The sequence below is a fragment of the Mugil cephalus genome, chromosome 9 (assembly GCF_022458985.1).
Source record: "Mugil cephalus isolate CIBA_MC_2020 chromosome 9, CIBA_Mcephalus_1.1, whole genome shotgun sequence".
Taxonomy (NCBI): Eukaryota; Metazoa; Chordata; class Actinopteri; order Mugiliformes; family Mugilidae; genus Mugil; species Mugil cephalus.
Genome location: NC_061778.1, coordinates 16500382 through 16516400, shown reverse-complemented (window position 1 = coordinate 16516400; position 16019 = coordinate 16500382). Strand labels below are relative to the sequence as shown.

Genomic DNA, 16019 nt, shown 5'->3' with positions numbered 1-16019 from the left:
TTCAGAGCAGAGTGGCTTTTTTTTTTTTCTTTCTTTTTTGTTGTATCTGAAGACTCTTGTTAAAGTGGCATGCTACGCTGGGTATACCACTTTAACGTGTATTTATATGTGAATAAATTTAGTGCTACAGTTCAGCGTGCTTGGGGAGATTGGCAGCCTCTATCTCGTGCCAGTGGTATTGTTGGTGCCAGTGTTTCAGTAAATTAAGTCCACATTTCCCATAAAGCCTGCTGCTTCCTGCGGTGAAGAGGATGTTAATTCTTCGGTCAAAGGTTTCCTCTTTAAGGGTTTAAATATGTTGGAAATGATTTTGCCACAAGCTTTGGCAAAATTGCTGTTTGAGCATTTTGTCAGGTTTGACCTGGAAAACAACAATGAGCCTTAACTGGGAACAGTGCGCATGGGATGAAGGCAGTTCAAGCTGTTAGATGTTGTGCGAGTGAAAAGACACACGAGCAACACTATGGAAATGTTTTTAATTTGACTGTTGGATCAGTTAACTGACATCTACGTGACACGATTTGTTTTTGTCTTGAAAATGGTTTTAATTTGAATTCTTTGATCAGATAACGGATATCTATTTTATGTAATGTATGTCATGTTTTTGTGATTGGGGGATGCAAATAAAGGATGGAGAATATTTGTATTGGATGTGAAAAGTTTGATGTTATATTAAAAATGCTTAAATTTGACTTGATTTATGAACAATTTTAATCACCTTAGTTGCAAGGTATCTTTTTTCTATCCTGAAACAAAGTCAATCTATGCAGAAAGACAAGTAAACAAAAGAGTAAGGATTCAAATTTGGTTTCTCTACATTAAAAAATTCCTTGTCATCAAGTCCCTTAGGTAGCAGACTGATTCTGTATTTCCAAAGGTTAAGAAAAGCAATGGGCCCTTTGCTTTGTTTAGATGTATTGATAAGTGAAAAGAAAAACTGTGTTTTCCCAATCCTGTTTTGGGGAAAACACTGCATTAGTATATTTAGTTAAAAATCTTAACACGTTAGTGATTTGCTAACATGTGCTATATTTGCTAACATGTGCTCACAGGCAACGGGTTTGTTAAATGGTAACCGGCTTTAAGAGGGTCGAATCGTTCAGTAATTTCAGAAATGTCTAAAAGCTTTGATTCTCACCTTGTGTCACCAGTCTGTTTTAATCAAAGAGAGCGAAAAGTCAGAGCAGAACGAATTAGAAAACATACACAAACACCTAAACCATCGCCAACATCTGCGCAAATGCACGCTGCAGCTCAGACCACTGGTTGAGGAATTTCTCTGAGCCCTGAGGTCCAGGAGACAGGAACAGACAGAACACAATTAGCAGCAGCTTGTCACAGTTTTGGACCTTGAAGTGTGTATCTTAAGTTTGTGCATGAGTAAGACTGTGTGTGTGTATGCGTGTGTATGGTTGTTCAGAGTGTGTGACACTTGCCCTCCCGCACATCTCATTTATTGGATTAGTGCAAGACTGACCAGTGGGGATGTGGCCGGCCGGCGCCAGGCTCCGCTCTGAGGCTCCGCAGCCTAGTTAGCCGCGATGCTATGCTAACCTCCCACTCTCGGCGCCTCGGGGGGGAAGCGCCGCCGCCGTCGGAGGGAAAGGGTGCTTGTTACTGGGGCCGAGGTGCCACGCTAGCAGGCCTCTCCTCGAGGGGGAGGAGGGAGCCTGGGACGGACTAATTATTAGGGAAAGCCCCAATTACAAGAGGAGGAAGACAGGGACTGGGGGCGCACTGGAGGGAAGGATGGAAAACGCTAGAGTGGAAGCCAGGCGTGGAAATGCCAAGACTAGCTGCCAGTGACAACAACCCCATCACACACACACACAAAGACACATATATACACCAGACAGCGTACCTTCTGAGGTGCCGCCTGTCTCCCTTTCTCGTCTGTCCCCGGGGATAATTGTATTAAGTGTGTTTGTTAGCTCAGTGGCTGATGGCATGCCTGCACACACACACACACACACACACACACACACAGAGCCAGGTGGGGTGTCTAAAAGCATGGTCTTTAGAAGAAAGGCTGAGGAGTTTTAACAGTCTCTGCAACGCAATGTAAGTGTGAGTGAGTCCACGCCCGGACCCCGCTCCACCAGATACGTACAGGGAGAATTCAAGAGCACTCCACACACACACACACACACACACACACACACACACACACACACACACAAACATACGCACTCTTACAGAACGCACACACGCATACATCCAACCAAAATGACCTCATACTGTACGACTTGACCGGCTCTCCCGTACGTACGCTGCTCTCATTGGAAACACATGTTGAGCGCGAGCGCGTGTGCATGTGCGTTTAGTGTGCAGCGAGCTCTCCCCGTACGTGTTATGCTTCTGAATACATTTCCGGCCTCGGCCGAACGCCGCTACTCGCATTTTAACTTAATCTCAGGCTCCATATACGAAACACACTCAAACACTTACTGGTCTGGGGCTTGCCTTTCACTTTTTATCATCACTCATCAGAGTGCTGGCAGGTGAAGTTACGCTGGACTTCATCCCGCCCCGCAGCTTTCTCAGAAGGATCGAGGCCTGAACCGTGTCACGCGCAACTGCTAGTAAAGACGTGCACAGCTCCAGGCGTAGGATGACGCACAAACCAACTACGTAACACGCCAATCAGGCATAACATTATGACCACCTCCTTAACATTGTGTCGGTCTCAATTGCGCCTGAAATCCAGCTGTGACTCACAGATACTTGATCAGTTTGGGATGTAGTGGATTTAGAGGCCAGGTCAACCGCTTATGGCGTTTTTCATGTTTTCTGAGTTGTTCCTAATCTGTTATTGTGCGTGTGCCGGTGTCAGGCTGCGTCCTGCTGGGGATGGCCTCACCGTGACAGGAATTACTCTTTCCACACTGATAACACGTAGTACGCTGTATAGTTTATGATGTGTATGTGAAAGATGAAGTATAGTGGGGGGGCAAACTCATATATTGGAAAAGTTGGAAGAAGAGTTTATTCCAAAACACGAGCTTCCTCGGTCGTTTGGAATTGGTTTGGTCAAAAATAGACTAGATGTGAATTAACCATTTATTTCTATTTTTACTTTTGTCATTTAGGTATATCCTTACAACCACAATACCAAAAAAAAATACCATGACATACTCAATAAACGTCCCCCACTGCTGGTATAGAGTGTCTTCAAAAGTGAAACTTTATACTTTGAACACAGAGGAAGAAAATGATAGTTTGCTACCTTTAATTTTCCATCAGCTTCCAGGACCACATCCAGGCCACTGGACGCAGACTGGGTTCAAAACCAAGGACACCAAAGCTATGTTATCAATCAAGCTGATGGGGCCAGATCTAATCTTTAATAACAGGCCAGAACTGGTGCCAGAAATTGGCTCAAACCATGAAGCTTAATGTCTGGTCCATGCGCGCACTCTGTGAAACCCAGGCACCGATGTCTGACTAGAGAAGAAAGCTAATGAAAAGAAAGGCAGAAAATAGACTGGGAAAGGGATGAATGCAGGGAGTCGTTCACATCTGGAGTCTTTCCCCTTGTCATCAGATAGATGGATGTTAAGTTACAGCTTCCTGTGCTGCCGATAACTGCGATACGGGGAATGAGATGGAAGAAGAAGTTGGGGAAGGGGTGAAACAAGAGCAAGGGAAAGAAAATAACAACAACAGAAAAAAAAAAAAAAGATGAAGGAGGCACAAGGATCTGGACGGTTAAAGCATATGAAAGTAGCAGCGCAGGCAAAATGGCAAGCGGGCGATCTATCAAATGTCCCGAACAACCCGCTCCGTCTGGCGACGCACACGCCGTCTGAACGCGCTCGGCAGAACGAGAGGGACAGCAAGAAAAGAACAAACTGAAGCAGGTCTGTCCAAGAAAGCTGTCACTTCGCCTCGAAGGTGATCGCGGAGAAAAGACGCGAGGCTCCGCGGCCACGACATGCTAACGTGTGCTAGCGCTGCCACTACCGCTGCGCGTCACCGAGGGCACGAGTGTGTCTAAATGCGGGGTTTTTTGTGCGTGTGTGTCTGTGAGAGAGACAAACGTGTGGGTTTCCTGTCTCACTCTGTTTTCCTCTATCACGTCTGCCTCTGTTATGCTGATGCACCTTCCCCTCTTTTTTTTTTTTCTGTCTCCTTTCAACAAAACACCAGTCAGAAAACACATCTGCAACATCTTTGCACAGAGAGCGCACGTGAAACGACACAGAGCGGCACATCCTTCTCAAACGGGGGACGGTGTCTAATATAAAAATTACAGGTTAAAAGAAAAAAAAATGGTACGATGGGAATTCATGATTGCACTCTGATGACAATCGACGTGGCGGAGGTCAAGAGTTTTCGTCCTTCATGTGGGCAGAGACGCAAAACTTCAGCGTTCTCGCAATACAATTCAGTGGCAACTTTTCAAGAGCGGAAGAAGCCGAGTGATATACTTGTTCTCTGAGAAGTAATCCCCACTGAAAGGAAACTGTGTAAAATTAGGACTCACCCCTTAAATATACTGACATGTCAGACACACACACACACACACACACACACACACACACACACACACACACACACACACACACACACACAAGCCGAGAGGGAGAGAGGGAGACAGACAGGAAGTTGGGGAGGAATTCCCAAGCGGACATTTCTCACGTTCCTGCAGTGATTGGAAACACACTCCAGTAAAATGGCGGCAGGACATAATTTCCAGGTGAGGAGAGAAAGGCTGTAACCTCTTCCCCTCTCCCTCCGACTCCCCCCCACCCCAGCACAAACAATATCCTCCTTGATATTATCCTTCTCCTCTCTCTCTCTCTTTCACACACACACACACACACAACTGCGCACACAACACCTGTTGTCACCTGGAGGGGGCTGGTCTTTAGCTGGCTAGCATCAATACACAATGGTTGCTTCTGTGGTTCAGCGGGAGCAGGTGAGCAGATAGTATCTACGTAAATGTGCGCTCACACGCTTCCACACACGCACGCACACAGACGATGAGAAAGATACACACACACACACACAAACATACGCGCACACCTGCTGAGGAAATGAGCCTCCAGTAGGCCTCCACCTGGTCAGCCCCGAGGTGACACCGAGAAAAACAAAAGGAAGGAAAGAGGCGATGAAGATAAAGAAAGAAAAGAGTTTGAAAACGTTTTTTTTTTTTTTTTTTTTTTTTGAAAGCCATGAAGTGAGTTTTTGTTTTGTAGCGAAAAAACATAAAACTAAAAGTGACAGATGGGGCCATTTTGGGTGGAACACTTAATTAAATGGATAATTTATATGGGCGCTTGTTCAGGATAATCTGCTACCTCCAGATTATCGAGTTAACTGTTTAAAACTAAATGTGTCACCAACTGCAGGTGTTGCACAAGGTTTTCAGAAAAGTTCCAATGAGTTCTGAAAGCTGAGATGTTGCGCTTTACAGGCAGTATGGTGCCATTACGGTAATGTCCGGAATGACGATGTGCCCTTACCTGGAACGTCATTACCCTCTTATAACATACGGTTCCAGGTATTCTGGAAGAAAATGGGCTAAAGCAATCACTCACAGTACATTTTCTGACCTTTTTTATAGTAAGCTGCAGGATGCTAACTTAAAGGGTGAAGGTCACAAACCCAGATCTGAAGCACAGACCTGTGGTTGACTGCTGATATTTTCCTTTTACATTTTGAAGTCTGTGAAGAATCTCCGTCTTCCAGGTAATAGTATATGTAAAAACAAAAATCTTATCGTCTACGTCGCCTCTTCAGTTCTGAAGAGACTGAACAAGTTCACGAGTTTTACTCCTGTTTCAGATTCACATTCTGATGTTAGCTTCAATGCTAACTTAACAGCACACCTTATCTTATAAACAAGCAGAGCACTCGCTGACACCGGCTGAAAAAGTGAAAAAAAGCAATAACGCCATCTTGAAAGTTACCACTGAGACAAACAGCACGAAGATGGCCGCTTATTTTCCTTATTTTCCTTTTTTCTTTCGTTCTCCCAACACGTTGATAATAAACTCCCTGACTCACAGAGACAGTTCGGAGCTCATCAGGCCTTAAAAAAAGTAGTACGAGGAGATTCATCATTTCACAGTCACACTCGGAGAACTGGAGTGTGAGACCGTCTGAACATCTGTGACATGAGTCAGATGCTGAGGGAGTCGGATGCATATGCTGCTGAGTGCATTCTCCTCATCTGTCCTCTATTTATTTTTTACCACACTTGCCAGCGAGGCTCAGCCGCTCGTTGTAATTATCTCGTGTACGAAAGCGTGCGTGCATGTAAGAGTGCGTGCACATCAGATGCAATGTAATGCATTAGGCACTGCTGATGCTTAGGTGTAAAAAATCCCATTAGAGTGTGCGGGACGGCAGATCGATACCTTACGGGATCTAGAGTGACGCTGGGTGTGTGTGCGCGCGTCGGCGTGCGAGCGTGGAAGTGCTTTAACACCTCTCAGAGGTGGATTAGTGTGCGACAGCATGGAGACACTGTCAGAGTGGGTTAGTGTCAGGGAGGGAGAAAGAGGGAGGAGGAAGTATGGGGGGGGGAGTTGGAAAGGAGGGCTGAGAAGCAGAAGCAGATGGAAAGAAGGAAAGCAGTGATGGCAAAAAGAGACAAGGATGTGTCACTCCTGATGACAGCGTGCTGTGTTTGTCTCCAGTGATTTTGGGTGGAGGGCGAGTTGGAGAAAATGAATAAAAATAGATAGAGGAGGGAAATGGAACGGCTTCACGCCAAAGAGATGCAGCAACCCATGCACCGTGTATTGGAAAGGCACAAACATGATGAGGCTGATTTTCCTAATTTACTTTACTACTTCAACAAACTTAAACACTATTTAAACGGAATAGCTTTACCTGGAGACTTCATGTCACTTAGAAATTTCACCCTTATGTCTATGTTTCGTGTGGCACATTCGCGCAGGGTACAAACAAACTCAACTTACTGACATCATTCCTGGCTAGGATGTGCCTGCTACTTCCTGCTTCTCTCCAATACAGGTCAGAGGATATCTTATACCGCCAAACTTTTTGACAGCTTTACTTACTTTGCAAATTCAGATTAATAACAACAAAATATATTTTCAAAAATAAAACATGATGTGATGACATTCATTATTACACAGGATAAGATGCTACAATCCCTTGTGCCAAGATCCGAGGCAAAACACAATTAGACGCCCAGTCCAACTGAAAAACCGACCAGCAGGCTAGCAGGTAGCTACCGAATAGCAACCAACAAGAAGACACCAGTTAACTAGCCTAGCCAACAGGAGTAGGCAGTTTGCAGCACATCATTTGGGTTTTTCAAGTGGGCGACTCCCTTCACCGATGTTTCATTAAGTTAGGCCCAGGACACCTCAAGAAGGCTTAACAGTGAGTTTCAGCGTCCTGGAGTCACCACCTTCCATGCTGCCACCAAACAACCATGTGACTTTCAAATGAGAGGTTACCTTTACTACTACCTACCTACTACTAACTACTAAAAGTACTCAGCTAGCCTTACATTTAGCATGCTCCCCAGCTAGCGGGTTTCCTCCTCAGCCATAGCCACTCACTTGCTCACTCTGCTGCCGGGGACATGTTGTTTACTGCGACCCTCTGATCTCTCCTGCGAAAGCCCAGATAGGACAGGAGAGAGCAATGGTGGACTTAAAGGCCTTAACATTGATCTCATCATCCTCCACGATTTCATTCGTCTGATGGTTTTTGCGCTTTTCTTCTGAATGGGTCGGCAATATCTTGACTTGCATCTTAACATTTGTCCAAATGTTGTGATGAATGTGTGTCTCATTGTGTAAATATTAAAGAATTGTCTAATACTGTCACCGCAAAAGCTCATCCTAATTTTCCAATAATAGCTCACATTACTGAGAATAAGGAAAAGGATGAGCCGGATGAAGCATTTAGTCATTGTTAGTCACTTTGTTTAACAGGATATTCTAACAAACCAGAACAGCTCATGCGGGAGTTTTGGTAGTACCCTCCTAGAGACTATCCAGATCCAGCCGTAGGACTGAGTCGTCATTCTGAATGCGTTTGTTGAGTCGTGGCATCCCTCCTCAGGCTTTTGCCCTGGCAGTTCCCAGAGGACAAAATGGCTCAAGCCATCACAAACTCCTTAAAACATCCAAGGAGGCATAGTAAATATAGTAAATTAACGTATCCCCTCCTTTCCTCTTCCAGGTATTTGTAGCCCTGTACTTTCTTCTACCAGTCCCTGGATATCCTGATGTCTACCACTATCTTATTTGTGTTGCTGATGTTGATGTGCAGACAGGTCAGTTCAGACCAGCCCACACAACTATTCAACTTCATGTGAACGCAAATAATCAGTTATGATCCAGATTTTAACATTTCCCAGAAATAAATATTTCATTACAAATTTGCGGCAAATTTGAAATAATTCCGAGACGTCTTTTTAAATACACTCTTTATACTTCGTTAATTTGCAATTTTTAAGTAGCCCATAACGTTACACCTGCATCAGAGCGTATGTGGGGTCAGTGTACGGCTGCTTCATTACTTCCTCTTCACATCTCAGAAGTCGCGGCGGACCCAGCAGACGGAGGGACGGGCAGCCTGGCAGGGCGCCCGCCACAGATTGAGGTCATGGGAATGAAGGGGTGGCACCGACGGCAACCCCCCTCCCCCGCCCCTCATCCCGCACACTGGGACACACCGCTGCTCCGCAACAAGGAAGTGTGCTGTGCATGTGCGCGTGTGGCCGACTTCACACTGGTCACATGCTCCTCGGTCTCAGCAGCTGGTAGAGCCACACACGCACAACCATCGCGCCGTTACTCTCGGTCGCAATCGAAGACCCATAAATCTGTTTGCCTCTGTGATTTTATAATTGCTGTACACAATTATGAAATCACTGGGAAAGGGAATGACATGATTACACACATCGACACAGCTCGCGAGCCACTTTTACACGCAGATACACACACGCACACCCCAGTGGGTAGGCGGTAGGGTGAAAGCGTGGCAGATGCCCGACACATTGGTGTCCGTTCAGTCACTATAAAGAGCAGCTGCTCAGTCTTCACTGCCCTCTGGCGCTGCGCGTGCACACGCTCATACACGTGCATCTGCACACACACACACACACACACACACACACACACACAGTCACATGGATACACAGGCACACATGCACTTGCTGTATAACAGTAATGCTGCAGGGCATTCTATCTCTTGCAGATTAAAAGTGTAACCATGAAAAAAAAAAAAAAAACAGAGCGAGATAGAGACGAGAGATAAGAGCAGCACAAAAACCTGATCAGCACTCACCCTATCAATCCATGTCGCACCCAAATCTCTCTCCATCTCACACACTCTCGCCATAAATCCCTACATGTGGCTAAATCATTCCGGCCCTGTAGTCCCCAAAGCCTCTCTCTCACACACACACGCACTTACACACCACCACCACCACCACCACCACGCACACTAGCTTCCTGAAACCTTAAAAGTAAGCGAACGATAAATCTCTGAGATGTTACAGAAAGGGAAGGGAGAGAGAATGGAGGGAAGAGGTGGGACGGAGGGACAAGTGAGGAATGTGAAAAACGACTTTGGCAAAGACTTCTTTCTGAGTTGGTCACCGCTTCACACAGTTGGCAGATTAATCGACTGGACAATAAGGGAAAAAAGTCGCACATTCTGGGGGGTTCAAAGGACGTTCAAACATAAAGAGCTTTATTTAAAGTTGGTGGTAATTAAAGGAGTGGTGCAGTTTTGGTATTTCACTCAATTTACACGTCTCGAGTCAACTGATTGTTAGAGATAGTTTGTCGGAACTTGACAGTTTTCAATAATGTTAGTACTTACAGATGAAGAGATTATTAACAAATTAGACACAGTATAGATGAAATAGTAGCACATCCATGGCAGCTATCCATTTTCATCTGACCAGGTGTAACAAGTTGGCGTTCAGTGACTTCTTCTATGTTAAATATCAGGTGAATTTAGTATATATATATTTTTTTTTTAATTGCCTTTTTGCATCAAAAACGTATATAAAAAACTTATATATACTAAAAGAATAGCAATTGGCGATAGGTAACACGTAACTTTACCTATCATGTTATGTCATAATGGCAGCTGTAAGAACGTTTGACAGGACAGTTTAGTCAAATGGAAACTTTGCATTTAAAACAACACTGAGTCGAGTGTGTGTCTCTGTCCATACATATATAGTATATACATGTGTGGTGGTGTGATTTTTGACATTTGCTATAGTTACTATGAAGACATTTTCAGAATGATACCTCACATTGTCTTCAGGAAGCCAGTGCTGATCATTTCACATCATTATAAAACATGTAAACATTTAACAGCGGTTATACGAAGGTTTACGTCATATTTGCATTTAAACGTATTATTGTCTAGTTTTAATTGATCTATAACCCTCATCCAAAGTGCAGTAAACAGACCACAACCCAAATAAAGTCAACTTCTTCTTTTCCGCCAACAAAAGGCTTCTTTTATCTCCATCGAGAACTTGATCCCTGCCGGGAATATACCTCTCAAATATTCAAAGAATTCCCGAACCTTCAGGTAAACCGTTGTTAAATGTGCGTCCTGACTTCCTTTCCTTTCAGATTTTCCAGCAGATCATTTTTCTCCCTCTTTTCTTTTCCCGATAACGGCCCAGTGTTGGCCTTCACTTGATTGCCGGTGATGACAAAAAACAAAAAAGGAGCGGCGATGACCGCAGAGATGGACCGTCGGGTCCTGTCACCAGCCGACGGGTCACCAAACACACCCTGAGGCGATGCACAGGATGGGTGGAGGGGGGCCGAGGGGGGGGCAGCAAGGTGACAAAGGTGCCTATTGATGAAAATAAAATCAGGAGAGAAGGAATGAAATGGAATGGAGAGGTGGGGAGAGGTGATCGTAGCGGGAGAGGGGGGGGGGGGGGGGTCACGGGAAATGAGGATATTTGTCTTTAAGGGAGGGATCGGATGGCCAGGCATCTTTCTGGTCTACGTGATCACTGTTGTCAGTGTGACTGCTATAGCGCAAAAATACAAGGGCCTTTTATTAGCCTGGAAGGTAATTGTGGGGTATAGGTTACTGGGGTATGTGTGTATTAGAAAAGGAAAGAGAGACAAAATACCACGGCACAGGTGCCTAGTCTTTTAAATGGCTGGTCAGGTATGAAGGGGAGGAGAGAAGAGGGAGGGAAAGATGGCAGGTAGCATGTGTGTGTGTGTGTGTGTGTGTGTGTGTGTGTGTGTGTGCGCTCAGGTCCGCGAACCTTCTATCTTGATCTTCATAGTCAGTCATTCATGGCTTTCTCTTTCTTTCCACTGCTGCCTCTGTGAGAACAATAATGCAGGGGAAAACCCCTTCTCGCCTCAGGGTGGTGGTGACGGTGGTAAAGAGGTGGTGGGTCACCAGGACAAGGGGGCCCTGTGTTGATGAGACTAACAGGTGCATGCATACACACACACACACACACACACACACTGACAGAATGGTTGCAGTGTTGCACTGGTGACTGACTTCCAGTTTTGTCCACCTTAAAGTTCTACTGACCATCTGTTGTATTTGGCTTTCGTAAAACAAGATCATAGCAGCTTTGGTACGGGAGACAATTCAACCTCAAAGACGGTATAGATCCCCAAATGCTTCAGTGTGTTTTTGTCAAAGTTATCTCATCCCTCATTCCCAAAGGTAAGTAGAATAGCCAGTGTACTCACTTTATAAAAGATGTAAAAGTAACTAACAACTCATTAATTGGATTGTCAGTGTCCAGTCGCTTCCAAATTTAAAGACACGGTTCAAAATTAGTTTCTTCACTTAGAGAGTGAGAACTTTGAACTGAATTTAACTCACAGTTTACAAATATTATATAGTATTATGTGAACAAACCTACCTAAGATCTGCCACAGATCTAGATAATCAGATAATCATTTTCGGGGGACATTAAACGTTATGAGCGTGCGCTTAAAATTGAGTCACTTCACTGTGCTACTTCTCCACAATGTCTTAATGACTGAAGAACCATTTATGTCAACGGACCGAATACAAATACCCACAGGATGGTAGGCGATGGAAAAAGTCATTCATTTGCATTTATTTTCTTTCACAGATTTGTAAAAGTTGGCTTAAGAGAAGCACTGAGGACTAGAAGCTCATGGTGGAACGACACTTTTCTAACACGCTTCAGCTTGGTGAGAAAACTGACACCCCCGACCGGATGTACGTACACACGCGGCAGTAACTGAGCCGCGATAATGTGTGGTGGATGCGGCTAATGGCTGATATCTGCTGATCCCACACTGATTAGCCCACTGCTTTACAGGACGCTGCTAATGGACTGACACACACTTGAATGAGGCCGCGAGGCAAAAACATACAGGGTACGCCGATCAGCCACAACATTAAAACCACCAACGGGAAAAGTGAATAACACTGGCCATCTTGTGACTATTCAGTGTCCTACTGGGAAACTTTTACACCTGGCATTCATTGATATATATCACCTACCTAGACCAGACAACCCCACCCCATATCAATGACACTCCTTACAAAAACACTTTAGGAACAACTCGAAAAACAGCACAAGGTGTTGACCTGGCCTCCAAATTCACTAGATCCCAAACTGATCAAGTGTCTGTGGGATGATCCACAGAGGCCCCTCCCCTCAAACGATAGGACCCAAAGGCCCCTACAATCTATTGCCAGACACCACGGGACACCCTCAGAAGGTCCATGTCCATTCTCTGATGAGTCGCAACTATTTTGGATGTACAAAGGAGACCTACACAGAAGTAGGAAGGTGGTCATAATGTTATGCCTGATTGGTGTACATGCAGGACTTAAACCTTACAATTTAAGTCACACCAACTTCAATGTATTGTATTAAAGCTACTAAAATGTACAAACAAACAAAACTAGCACCTCATGGTTGTGACCTCAGCACACACACACACAGACACACACACACACACACAGACACACACACAGACACAAAGCAGCGCCAAAGCACAGTAGCTCTCAGAAGTGTCTTCAGCGTTCTGTGATAAGGCCGCTTCCTCTCGTCCTGCTCTGCTCTGCTCTGCTCTGCTCTGCCGCCAGCTAACACACTATCACTGATTCACTGCCGCAGATAAATCACACACACACACACACACACACAGACCCATACAAATGGGAGACAAACAGTGAGGCAGAGATGTGGTGACAAAGACAGGGACGTATGCACACACATGCCGAGGATGACAACAACAAAAACAACAAAATGGCTGAAGCCACAGACGAAAGGGGGGGGGGGGGGGGGGGGGGGGGGGGGGGGGGGGGGGTTTGTTGTTGTTTCCTGTGGCGTAGGGTGGCTTTCTGAGCAGAGTCAAAACACAACTCCAGCAGTGCAGAGGGGGCCTGTGAGATTTATCAGTGCGCGCACAAACAGGTAAGATTAAAAACTCTTTCTTTCAGTGTTGCGGTGTTATCTCCCTTTCAGGTCTGTCTCCTTTTCTTTCTCTCTTGATATGACCTCCCGGCCCACAAAACGCCACTGTGTAGTCTAGCTCGGACTGAGGGCCGGCTCGCACGCGCAGACACACACCTCGCAGCGAGGCTCGGGGGGTGCAGATGGGGTGTTGATAACCCGCCTCACGCGGTTCCTGTGTATTCCAGTCAGCGTAAAGTGACACAGCGGCAGCGCTGTTGTGCTCGTCTGACCCCTCCACGAAGACGGATATGCTGAGTCAAGAAGTCACGGCTGGAGACACGGTACGACATGCTCTCTGTGTGTGTGTGTGTGTCTGTAAGAGAGAGAGTGTGTGTGTGTTTGTGTGTGTGTGTACGCGTGTGTGTCCCATGCAGACGGCGTCCCATCACCTCAGGGAAGGCAGAGATAAGCAGAGTGTATGGGCTGAGATAAGATGGAAGCAGACACTGGGGAGACTGACTGACTGTAAGTGAGTCACTGTAGGGAGAGCTGGAGTTTTATGGCCTTGCTGGGGCCGAGGACTCTGAAAGAAACACTTTAAGTCTAATAGAAACGACTGGAAAACATGAGTCACTCACAGGCTCCCATGTCACAAAATGCACAATATATATGTGTGTGTATATATAGACATGACATGCACATGACAGTATATTCTCAAAAACAAAAAAAATAAGTGTTTTTTTATATAAATATTGCATGATAATAGCAACGTAAACAACGTTTTACAACACACATAAAGTGTGGCTATAAAAGAGGTGTTATAAAAGATACAAGTAGTCAAACTTGTTTTTTTTGTTTGTTTTTTTTAAAAAAAAGAAACATAAGAGAGCAATGTGGCCGACATCAATTCAAAAATCCTTGTGGATTATATCATGGATTATATGTATGAGCCTGAGAGAGAAATTGTTGTGTTGTCTCACCAGAACTAAAATGAAATCCCGTCACAGGATTCCACACAGTGGCAAAAATGAATTACATATGGACGGGCTAAATAACCGCACAGACTTTTACAAGCTCCCTCAGTTAAATGTGAAGGGTATCGGTGCACGGTCGGAACGTAAGACGCATTAACAGTCGGGGAAGGTCTCGAAAACTCACACCGGTTAACATTTGCCACACACAAGCGGCGTTCTTCGGAGGGTGAGACAAAAGCGATGTGTGTGTGATAAGAGGAGGCGCCATGGCAGTGGCAGGACACAACACTGAATCCCCCTCCCCGTGCACGCACGCACACGCACGCACACACACACACACACACTGATAAGTATCACCTTCATCCCTCGGCCTGGCTCTGTCCTCTCCGTCTCTCTGCTCTGAACCAATGAGTGAAAAAATTGAACGGAGGACGCTGGCTGGAGACAAAGGAACCACACAGATATGATTCTCGGAAGACGGCGGACGGAGGTGGAGGAGGAGGAGGAAAAGTGAAGGTTGGAGGATTAGACACAGGAGGTGCTGTAGTTTAACTTATGAAGGCGGAAACAAACAGGTAAAGACTTTTCCCGCCGGCCTTTAAAACGACACATCTTCTCACGTTATTAAGGTTTAACATACTGCTAACAAAGTGTAGAAAGTTTGCTGTACTGAATGTGTCCTTACATCTTACTCATGAAGCCCATATTTAAACTGACCTTAAATTATAAAATAGTTTTTTTTAAAGGTAATTCGTGTTGGTGCCTGAGTAGAACTTTAAAAACTTTGATTAATTTATTAAATAAAGTATTATTTTTTACATGTCTGCTGCATTTAATCTAACACTTTATCTTACATATCTAACATTTTCAACTGAAAGCAGAATTTAGAAAAACTACTTTTGATTGTACAAAAGTTAAATGAACAAAAAGAACAAATATATATTCTATTTACTATTTTAAATCAGCTTGATCCCAATTAATTGTGTTAATTCTGCCACAGTTATGTGAATATGTGGACAATGCCTCGTGAAGCTGAACAGAAAAAATAGCAGCACAGTCACCTGCCGCTACACGTGGTGTAAAGCAATCCTCGGTATGTGTTAAAAAAAAAAAAAAACAGAGAAGGGCAATCAGATGTGCAAAACTATTTGTGACACACCTTGTCCTGACACAAGCTGCACATATTTATTGAAAGGCAAGTTTAGAAAAAAAAAAAAAAAAAAAAAAAAAAAGGCCTATGTGTCAGTGTGAGGGCAGATCAGATGAGTGAAACATCACAAGACACAGCAGATAATGCCCCAGACGCCACAGCAGCTCCCTTATCTCCTTTATCAAACTCAAGACAACAGGATATAATGTCACGCAATAAGTGATGATTCCCTCACCGGCGCTGGCTGCAAAAACCAGGCTCACTGTGCGCGCACATCCACAAGAGCCATTATTCTTTGAGAGTAAAAGACATATTTTAAAGGAAATCCTTTCATCTGGATGTGATTGGATTAGCCTGGCATCATAATCAGATTAAAGGAGCCATATTCACTTGGAACCAAATCAATCCTGTCAAACGGCTGATAGACTTTGCAGGCCTATTGAGACGGTCACAGTCACACTATGCATAACAGTGGGCAGCGGCACAACGGGAACGCAAC

General features: G+C 44.8%; 1 protein-coding gene across 3 annotated transcripts in view; it reads right to left on the bottom strand.

Moving 5' to 3' along the window:
- bcas3 (BCAS3 microtubule associated cell migration factor) overlaps positions 1–16019 on the bottom strand; it is a 282772-nt gene that overhangs the window by 161647 nt on the left and 105106 nt on the right. The window lies entirely within an intron of this gene.